Source organism: Arachis ipaensis, chromosome B08, assembly GCF_000816755.2.
Source record: "Arachis ipaensis cultivar K30076 chromosome B08, Araip1.1, whole genome shotgun sequence".
NCBI lineage: Eukaryota > Viridiplantae > Streptophyta > Magnoliopsida > Fabales > Fabaceae > Arachis > Arachis ipaensis.
Window position 1 is genome coordinate 99,789,704 of NC_029792.2, and position 10,419 is coordinate 99,800,122.

At 34.9% G+C, this 10,419-nt stretch overlaps 1 long non-coding RNA gene across 1 annotated transcript; it reads left to right on the plus strand.

The window, feature by feature from the left end:
- LOC110265986 lies at positions 3,445-4,975 on the plus strand. Its single transcript, XR_002352737.1, has 3 exons — positions 3,445-3,553; positions 3,665-3,820; positions 4,838-4,975. It is a non-coding gene; the product is annotated as an uncharacterized LOC110265986 (long non-coding RNA).

A 10,419-nucleotide genomic window follows, 5' to 3' on the forward strand; every position in this document is an offset into this window, starting at 1 on the left:
ATTAAAATAAATTTGATTATTATATAATATAAATTTAATTTTTTAATAACTAATTATTTTATTACAAAAATATGTAAATAATTTTGTTGATATAATTTTTTTTCCCTTTCAATGTTGTTGTAATCCGTTAATCCTTAGTAAGAGACTAAAAGTCAACTGTATGTAGCCAAACAACATATAAAATGTCACATTTATTATAAATTGGTTTAATTACTCTGTTGGTCCCTATACTTTCACCAAATTTTTAATTAGGTCCCTATACTTTTTTTCCTTTCAATTGGGTCCCTACATTGCTTTAATTTTGTAATTAAGTCCTTCCTAGTGTAAAAAATATTAGAGTTAACTGAACATTTCTTCGCAAATTGAAGGTATTTATAATTAAAAACTTAATTAAATCTTTGACCGCATGTATTTTGGTAAAAATATTATGTTAATTTTAACATTTTTAACATGAAAAGGATGTAATTACAAAATTAAAAGTAGTGTAGGGACCCAATTGAAAGGAAAAAAAATATAGGAACCTAATTAAAAATTTGGTGAAACTATAGGGACCAACAGAGTAATTAAACCTTATAAATTCAAAAGCGATTAATTTTTTATACTCTATCATTCCCAACAATATAAGTGAAATAACAAGTGAAAGATAGACTTAAAAAGAAGAAATATATCATTAAAGTAATTAGCTGCTTTTTTTTTTGTCATGAATTACCACATATTTTGATAGAAATAATTTGTATTCCATAATCCATAATATCATTTAATTTTTCTTTTCCAATTTCATCTTCTAAAAATGTTCAACACGCATTAACAAAGTTAAATTATCCTAACTAAGAGTTAATAGTCAAAATCGTCCTTAAAAGATATTCTGATCTCTATTTTCGTTCTCGAAAGATAACCAACCTAGTCACGTTTGTCTTTCCGTCATCTCCTTGGCTGAGATGGCAAATATTTGCTGACGTGTCCCGTTAACTGCCAGTGTGGCAGACACCAAGTAATATCCTCACTACAAGAAAATGGAATATTTGTAACAAAAATTTGTATCAAATTTAAAATTGTTATAAAAAATAGTATTTTGTAATAATAATTAGTGATTGTTATAAAAGGATAATGTTCTGTAACAACATTACAAGTTGTTACAAAACATGATAATATTTTGTAACAACTTGTTTTATTTTGTTACAAATTATGTTAGTTTTTGTAACGAGATGGTGTTTTGTTACAAAATATTGTAATATTTTGTAACAAAAAAAATAAGTTGCAAAAATTCAAAATATTTTATAACAAAATATTTTTTTGTTTCAAAAACTCTAATTGTTTTGTAACAAAACAATTTTCTGTTTCAAAAACTCCAGTTATTTTGTAACAAAAAAATAATTTATCACAAAATTCAATATTGTTTGTAACAAGTTAATTATTTGTCCCAAAATATAAGTATATTTTATAACAATTTTTTTTCAAATATTAATACTTTATACTCTAATTTTATTAAAAATATTTTACTCAAATTAAATCCAAAATTTCTAATTCTATATCCTTTTACCCCACCGTCTTACTGCCATTCACCACCGCCATCCCTTCCCAAAAACCCAATACTCAGCTGCTTTTGAAAACAAACGAAAAGAAAGAAAGAAAGAAAGAAAGAAAGAAAGAAAGAGATGGAGCGAAGAGGAAAAATGGGGAAAAGAAAGGGAGACGTCGTCGCTGCTGCCACCGTCGAGGGAGAGAGAGCACGTCGCGAGCCAGAGACGCCGCCAGGGAGAAGAGGAGCCGTTGTGCTCCGCCGATGACCAGCCGCCGTCGAACTTCGAAGAGAGAAAGACAGTGCGCGAAGATGAGAGAGAGGGGAAGCCGATCTTGTCACCGCCGCCACACCCAGTCGCCGTCAACGTTACGAGAGCTTGTCGCCGTCACTGGCGAGAGTCGTCGCTGCTGCTGCTGCTGAAGCCACTGTCTTCGTTAGTTACTCAGTCTTGTCTCTGTTTTTGGTCCTCCTTGTGTGCTGAAGTCGCTGCTGCCGTGATGGGTGGTCGTGGGGTTGCTTGTGCTTAAACAAAGCTATTACTGCTGCTGCTCCCTGTCGTTTGTTCCTTTCAAGTTTTAGTAAGTTGTCCTTGTTCCAAAACCCTTATTGTTACCATTCTATTTTCATAGTTGATTGAGAATGCTGAGATGCTAATATGTTAGGGTTATGTCAATACCACTGCAAATTGTTCACTGGCATTGCCGTTGCTGATCCGATTTAAGGCTATTGCTGCTACTGCGGGTTAGAACGAAGTTGAAGTCATGCTTAATTTTGTGATTTTCGACTAATTGAGGTAGGAGATTTGTTTTAAAAATAAATGTTTTAAGTTATGAATGCCAATAAAATTAAATGAGTAACTGTAAATGGTTTATGATTGCTTTGTGTGAATAATTGTTAGTATTGAGTTGAATCATATCTGTAATTGGTGATTGGTTTAATGATTTAATATAATGATTATTGATGATGTTGTGTATTTTGAAGTTATACTTGCTGCTAGTACTTGTTGATGTTGATTTTGTGTATGGAATGTTGCTATGGCTGCTGGAAATTGATTTTATGAATCAGAACTTGAGATATGTTGTTATAGATGAGATGCTGAAGAATGGATGCTGTGATAATATGGTTACGTTGCACCTATGATATGAAATTGTGATATATTGAATTAAGAGTTCTTGGGCAACTTTGGTTAGTCAAAAGAAAGTTAGAAATATGGTTTTAGATGAATCCTAGGCTTGAATATAGGAATTGGTATGTGAGGTTGTTGGAAATACTTTGTGCAGAAAACTGCATAATTAGCAGCAGAACGAATGACTTTTTGGGAGTAGTCCAGACCTAATTTTTAGATGAAACTATTTTTCTGTAAAATTTTAGTGTGTCTTGAATATTCCATAAAAATTTCAGGGAATTTGGCCAAGTGGTTTGGAAGATATAATTTTTGAAAGTTTAGTGGTTGCTGCAGATTTTTCTAGTTTTCTGGTTCTGCAGCACCAACTTCCAAACGCTATAACTTTTAATTTAAACAGAATTTTGAGTTAATTTCAAAAGGATTTTAAAGATCTATAAGTCTATTTTAAGTGAGTATAAGTTTCATATTCATATCTGTTTTGTAGACTTAGATAAGTCACTTGGAAGGTCGGTTGTTTACTGAAAACTCTGAACTGGTTTATGAAAACAGGGCTCCACTTCCAATTGATAATTAATTAATCAAATGAAGTGATATGAACTTGAATCCTGATAATGTAAACTTCATTTTTAATTGATCCAATGTTGAGTACTGTTGTTGTGTGCTTGTTAATACCACCAATACTTACTGATTTTAATTGTTCATTGCTTAGTCATGGTGATTCTTTTAATTATTGAATGCCAATGATATTTTTTCTTATAAATGATAATGAGTAATGGTTTGTGGTTTGGCTTGAAGCCTGAAACTTAATTGAACTAATTGTCTTTGCCCACCTATCTGCAGTGGCTGAAGATGATGCTTTCTTGGTCAAGCAAATTGGCCAGAGTTTCCAGTATTCTAAAATAGAGGTATATTCCTCTTCTTATATTCATGAATAGTCAGTTTTGTTCCTTGTTAACATACATGCATCATCTATGTATGGAAGACTAAACATAGATCAAATCCATTTTCTTATCAAGGCAAGAAGGGAGGAACAAATCCAAGCTGCTCATGACGAAGCCATGTTTGGTGCTTCAGCACTTCCACCTCCTACCAGTACTGACAGTGAGCATGAAAGAGAGAATGAGAAAGAAGTTGATAAAAAAGTTGTTGTTACAAGCCTCTTAAGTGAAACGGTAAATGGTTTCACTGCAGACTTATGTGGATAAGCATGATGAGTCATTTAAGTAATCCTTGTATTTGTGTGTGCATTTGTTGTTGAATAATTTCTCACATTAAGTTATTATTGCTGCTCTATACTTGCTGTTGGTTGCTGCTGATTTTTCCCCTCATTGCTTGCTTGTTGAATGATTGTTAAATTCAAAGAGAAAGGAAATGCTGCTGAGTTATTGTTGTTTGTATTGGAGTAGATGATGGTTGCTGAACTGAGATTAGTTTTATTGATAAATCTGTTGCTGAAATCGTTTAATTTGGCTTGATTGATTTTCTATTGAATTAATGGATAAACTGCTGTGCCCCTGCTGCTTGCAAGTGTAATGGTTATTGACTTCAATGAATAGAATGCTGCCTGAATCCATTACCTTTGTTCATTTTACTGTTTTGGGTGCTGTATGATGGGCCATTGATTGCTGTTCTGCTGAGTGCTGCTCTACTTCTTGGTGGTTGGATTGGTTTTAATTGTTTCCTCATGTTTTCTTGCTGGAATTGGCTTATTTACTTCCTTCCTATGAATTCATTATGATTTTTTGTGTTTTTAACTGTCAAAGAATTCATATGGAATTTGAATTGATTGATTGAAATTGTGAAATAGGCAAATTTACTGCTAAAATGCTGCCGAAATTTACCTTAAGCTGTTTTCAATATTCATCTTTGATTCTATTAATTGATTGAGTTGGTATTTAATTGCTTTTGGTTTTCAACTATTGCTAAGCTCAATTGATTGATTATCCGGTTAAGTGCTTCACTGTTTTGGTTGTTGGAAGCTGGAAGCTTGGGTTTTGTTATTCACTATTTGGTTGTTGTCCTATTTGGTTGCTCAATTAAACTGCATTGTGTTGTTTGAGCAAACAAGTTCTATTTGACGAATTTCTGTGTCAAAATAGACCCTTGTTTGCTACATGATTTCTGATTGCCTCAAGATATTTCTTTTGACTATGCACCTAACTTTTTGTTTCGGATTTTCTTATTTATAGGAGTGCTGAAATGGTGACCACATGCTACTTTGAGGGCTCAAGAATATTTTGATTCATAGAGACACTAATCTATGTTAGAACTTTTAACTTTTGGTTGAACTTGTACAAGACATATAACTTGTAGAACTAATCAATGTACTCACTAATGTTATTTTCTTTTAAAACAATTTTAGCTAAATGAGGCATGTTTGAATTATGTATGTTTTACATATTATATAAATGTAGATTTGCTTAATAAAATAGTTAATATATTAGTTAATTAAAAAAATGTTACAAAATAATTATTTTACTTTTGTAACTAAAGAAAAAAAATGTTACAAAATCAAGTTATATTTTGTAACAAAATTTTTTGATAGGAAAAAATAGATTGTCACGAAAAATACCTTGAAGATCAAAATTTGTTACCACTTTTGTAACGGCTTCTGGTTTTTTGTATCAGAAAAAAATTGTTACAAAACATCATATTGAATTGTAACAGTTCCATTTTTCGTTACAAAAACTTTTTGTAACGGGACTTACTGCAACGGCCCCTTTCTTTGTTACAAAAACTTTTGTTTCAAAATTTCGACGTTTTGCAATAATTTTTTTCGTTACAAATACGCCTTTTTCTTGTAGTGCCTCTTATTGCTGACAAGATAAGTCTTTTAGAACAATTCAAATTAGTCCCTAGATAGATGAACCCTAATTCCCAAAAGTTAGAGCAAACAACTAATAAGTCCAATTAAAACTTTCTAGCTTCTAAGCAACGATAAAATATCATTTTGCATAACAATATTATCATGGCTCGAAGTGCTAGTTTGTAACGAAGCAATGTGCAAAGAAAACTGTATATCCATGAACAAAGATGTTTAAGAGAGAAAAATAAGTGATCAGACCTAATGATTTCTGGCCCTCACCAATTTGACATGGTCACCCCTGAAAATAGAGAATGGAAATGTTTGCAAGGTCCCTCTCAAATTATTTAAATTCATAATAACTCCGCAAGTAGATACTATTAGGTAATATTTAACCAGAACAAAGACATCACAGTACCCATTTTCAATAAATGAAATGATAGCTTGTAACCAATGCTTTGAAAATCGGATCGGACTGGCCGGTTCAACCGGATTAATCAGAAACCGGTCATCTAACCGGTCTGGTCCACTTACAAAACAGTTTTGCAAAAAATTGACAAAAAACTGGTCGAACCGATAGTTAACCGACAAATCAGACGAACCGTCCTGGTTTTAGCAGGTACCGGTTCTCCCCCAATAACGAAACGGCATCATTTGGCTTAAAAAAAAAAGAAAAAAAAAGAAAAGAAGGCTGAAGAACGCGTGTTGCAGCCACTTTACCCTAAATCCCTAATCAGCTAATCTCTTCGAAGAACACTCCCACTCCCAACCTTAAGCTCTTCGAGGCTCGAGCTTCTGCCTACGAAGGACGACCGCCGCCATGAATCGAAACAGACGCCGGAGCAAGCACCACTGTCACGGGTTGTCGCCTCAGCGTCGCGGGTCGTTCTGTTCTCTACTTCGAGGCTCGAGCTTCTGGCCTTTTGTTCTCTGCTTCTCTTGTGGTTAGTTCTGGGCTTCTGGCTCTTCTTCTGTTCTTTCTGTTTTTATTTTTTGTTCTGGGCTTCTGTTCTTCTGTTCTTCTTTTTTTTAATTTTTTTTATTTTGTTTATTATATGATTAATCAAATGTTGAATAAATTTGATGTATGTTGAATTTGAGAATTCTGATCTGCTCTGTTCTTCAATTTTTTTATCTTTTCAATTCTGCTCTGTTCAATTTTTTTATTTTTTCAATTCTGCTCTGTTGAATGCCATATGAATCATATGAACTATGAATTGATATATTGGTCTGGATTCTGGATTGCTGGCATTCTGAATTTAGATGGAACAGTCACAAAATGATTAGCAACAACAACATAATGCTGGCATTCTGTTTTGAGTACTACTGTGGTTTTTTCAATTAAATTTTTATTCAGTGAAGAATTTAGGACAGATTTAAAGTAGGTTCACGTTCTTCAGATGTAGAGTTCTTTTGCTCTCTTGTTCTATTTTTTAATTTTTTATATTGTTTATTATATAATTAATCATTCTGTAATGTTGAATAAATTTGATGTATGTTCAATTTTAGAATTCTGCTCTGTTGATGTATGTTCAATTTTTCAATTCTTCTCTATTGAATTAACTAGATGAATAGCTGAATTTAATTATGTTGAATGCCATGTAAATTGTATGAACTATGAATTGATATATTGGTTTAGATTCTGAAAACCTTATCAGAGCTGCAGCCACCTTCAAAAACTTGGCTTGTTGTATTGATTCTGCTTTCTGAGCTTTGTTTTGTTATACTGATTCTGATTTTTGAGTTGTTGGTTCCTGATTTTTTCTAATTTTTCTAATTCTGAGTTGTTGATGGTACTTTACTGGGAATGAATGTATCAATATGCAATTGAGATATTTGTGCTCTTCAACTGGATTTATCTCTCATTTGATATTGGAAGAAGAGTTTTCAATGGATGATCTTGTTATGAATGAATGATCTTGTTTTCAATTAAAGATAAGTGTGTGTTCAATTGTTCAAGTCCATCATTGGTCCAAACACTATAACAGAACTTTGCTATGAACAAATGATCTTATTTTCAATGGATGCTGATTGCTTGTGTGGTTTATTTGTTACAGAAAGTACAATAGGCTCTTTTGCAATTTGATGTCCACTCAAAATCTGCTTTTCAGTTTTTATTTTTTATTTTGAATGCTATTGATGAGCGGATAATTTATACGCTTTTTGGCATTGTTTTTAGTATGTTTTTAGTAGAATCTAGTTACTTTTAGGGATGTTTTCATTAGTTTTTATGTTAAATTCACATTTTTGGACTTTACTATGAGTTTGTGTATTTTTCTGTGATTTCAGGTATTTTCTGGCTGAAATTGAGGGACTTGAGCAAAAATCAGATTCAGAGGTTGAAGAAGAACTACTGATGCTGTTGGATTCTGACCTCCCTGCACTCAAAGTGGATTTTTTGGAGCTACAGAACTCAAAATGATGCGCTTCTAATTGCGTTGGAAAGTAGACATCCAGGGCTTTCCAGCAATATATAATAATCCATACTTTGGCTGAGTTTAGATTATGTAAAAGGGCGTTGAACGCCAGTTCTACGCTGCTGTCGGGAGTTAAACGCCAGAAACACGTCACAAGCCAGAGTTGAACGCCAGAAATATGTTACAAACTGGCGTTCAACTCCAAGATTGACCTCTACACGTGTAACATTCAAGCTCAGCCCAAGCACACACCAAGTGGGCCCCGGAAGTGGATTTATGCATCAATTACTTACTTCTGTAAACCCTAGTAACTAGTTTATTATAAATAGGACTTTTTACTATTGTATTAGACATCTTTGATCAGTTTTATGCTATCTTAGACTTTCATGGGGGCTGGCCATTTGGCCATGCCTGAACCATTATCACTTATGTATTTTCATATGGTAGAGTTTCTGCACTCCATAGATTAAGGTGTGGAGCTCTGCTGTTCGTCAAAGATTAATGCAAAGTACTACTTTTTCTATTCAATTCAACTTATTCCGCTTCTAAGATATTCATTCGCACTTCAACCTGATTGTGATGAACGTGACAATCATCATCATTCCCCCACGAACGCGTGCCTGACAACCACTTCCGTTCCACCTTAGATTGAATGAGTATCTCTTGGATCTCTTAATCAGAATCTTCGTGGTATAAGCTAGATTGATGGCGGCATTCATGAGAGTCCGGAAAGTCTAAACCTTGTCTGTGGTATTCCGAGTAGGACTCTGGGATTGAATGACTGTGACGAACTTCAAACTCGCGAGTGCTGGGCGTAGTGACAGACGCAAAAGGAGGGTGAATCTTATTCCAGTATGATCGAGAACCTCAGATGATTAGCCGTGCTGTGACAGAGCATTTGGACCATTTTCACAAGAGGATGGGATGCAGCCATTGACAAGGGTGATGCCTCCAGACGATTAGCCATGCAGTGACAGCGCATCGGACCATTTTCCAGAGAGGATAAAAAGTAGCCATTGGCAACAGTGATGTCCTTACATAAAGCCAGCCATGGAAAGGAGTAAGACTGATTGGATGAAGACAGCAGGAAAGCAGAGGTTGAGAGGAACGAATGCATCTCTATACGCTTATCTGAAATTCTAACCAATGAATTACATAAGTATTTCTATCCTTATTTTCTATTTATTATTAATATTCGAAAACTCCATAACTATTTGATATCCGCCTGACTGAGATTTACAAGGTGACCATAGCTTGCTTCATACCAACAATCTCCGTGGGATCGACCCTTACTCACGTAAGGTTTATTACTTGGACGACCCAGTGCACTTGCTGGTTAGTTGTATCGAAGTTGTGAATGAAAAACGATTTATTAAGACGTGCGTACAGAGTTTCTGGTGCCGTTGCCTGAGATCACAATTTCGTGCACCAGCTATATAGAATATTTTGGATTCTGGATTCTGTAATTCTGGATTTTTGAATGTTATATTCAATTTTGTAATATGGATTATCTTTATGATGGGAACAATGGAATACTTAATGATGATTATGATTACTAATGAGTAGTGTCTTTATTTAGTTGAAAACTTGTTTAATTTTTGAATGCTATATTCAATTTTTGATTATATATTGAATTTTTTTTATAATTTCACTGTATATTTAATTAAATCGGTTTGACTACGGTTCGACCCTGGTTGAACCATTGAACCAGTCACTTGACCGGTTCAATGATCGGTCCAGTTCTCGCAACCTTGCTTGCAACGTTGCTGAAAACCCAGCAAGCTTGTGTTCATCCCCATACTTAGAATGAAAGGAACACAGTGCAAAACAATAAATAGAGGAGCGCATGGGAAAATGAAGCTTAAGGAAGAAATTCTATGTAAATCATCATACCCCTGAGCACGACAAAATTTACATGGAATCGAATTTGTGGGGACATTTAAGGGGCGCAGGCCCTGCTACTCCAACACGGGGTGATGGTGATGGATTTGGGGAGGTGGAGGAGGGAAGGGTACACAAAGAGGATAGAGAGGTGGATGGAGGTTCAGAAGAGCGCACGAATCTACGAGCTCGGGTCCTTGCCGCCATTCCTTCTGGTGTTTGCGGGATATGTGATGCCAATCGAGCACCGGTGGAACCAGCATGGATTGGGAGGTGATAACGTTAAGGGAAGCTGCTGGGACCTCCACGCTGGCCCGGTGAGCCTCCTGCATTGGTCCGACAGCGGGAAGCCATGGACCCGATGAGCCTTCTGCCTTGGGAATTAGGGTTCATCTATTTAGGGACTAATTTGAATTGTTCTAAAAGACTTATCTTGTCAGCAACAAAAGGATATTACTTGGCGTCCGCCACGTCGGCAGATAACGGGACACGTCAGCGAACGTTTGTCATCTCAGCGAAGGAAATAATGACGGAAGGACGGACTTGATCATGTTGGTTATCTTTCGGGGACGAATTCGATTAATTTTATTTTTCGGAGACGAAAATGAAGATCGGAGTATCTTTTAAGGACGATTTTGACTATTAACTCTCCTAACTAATAAATAATAAT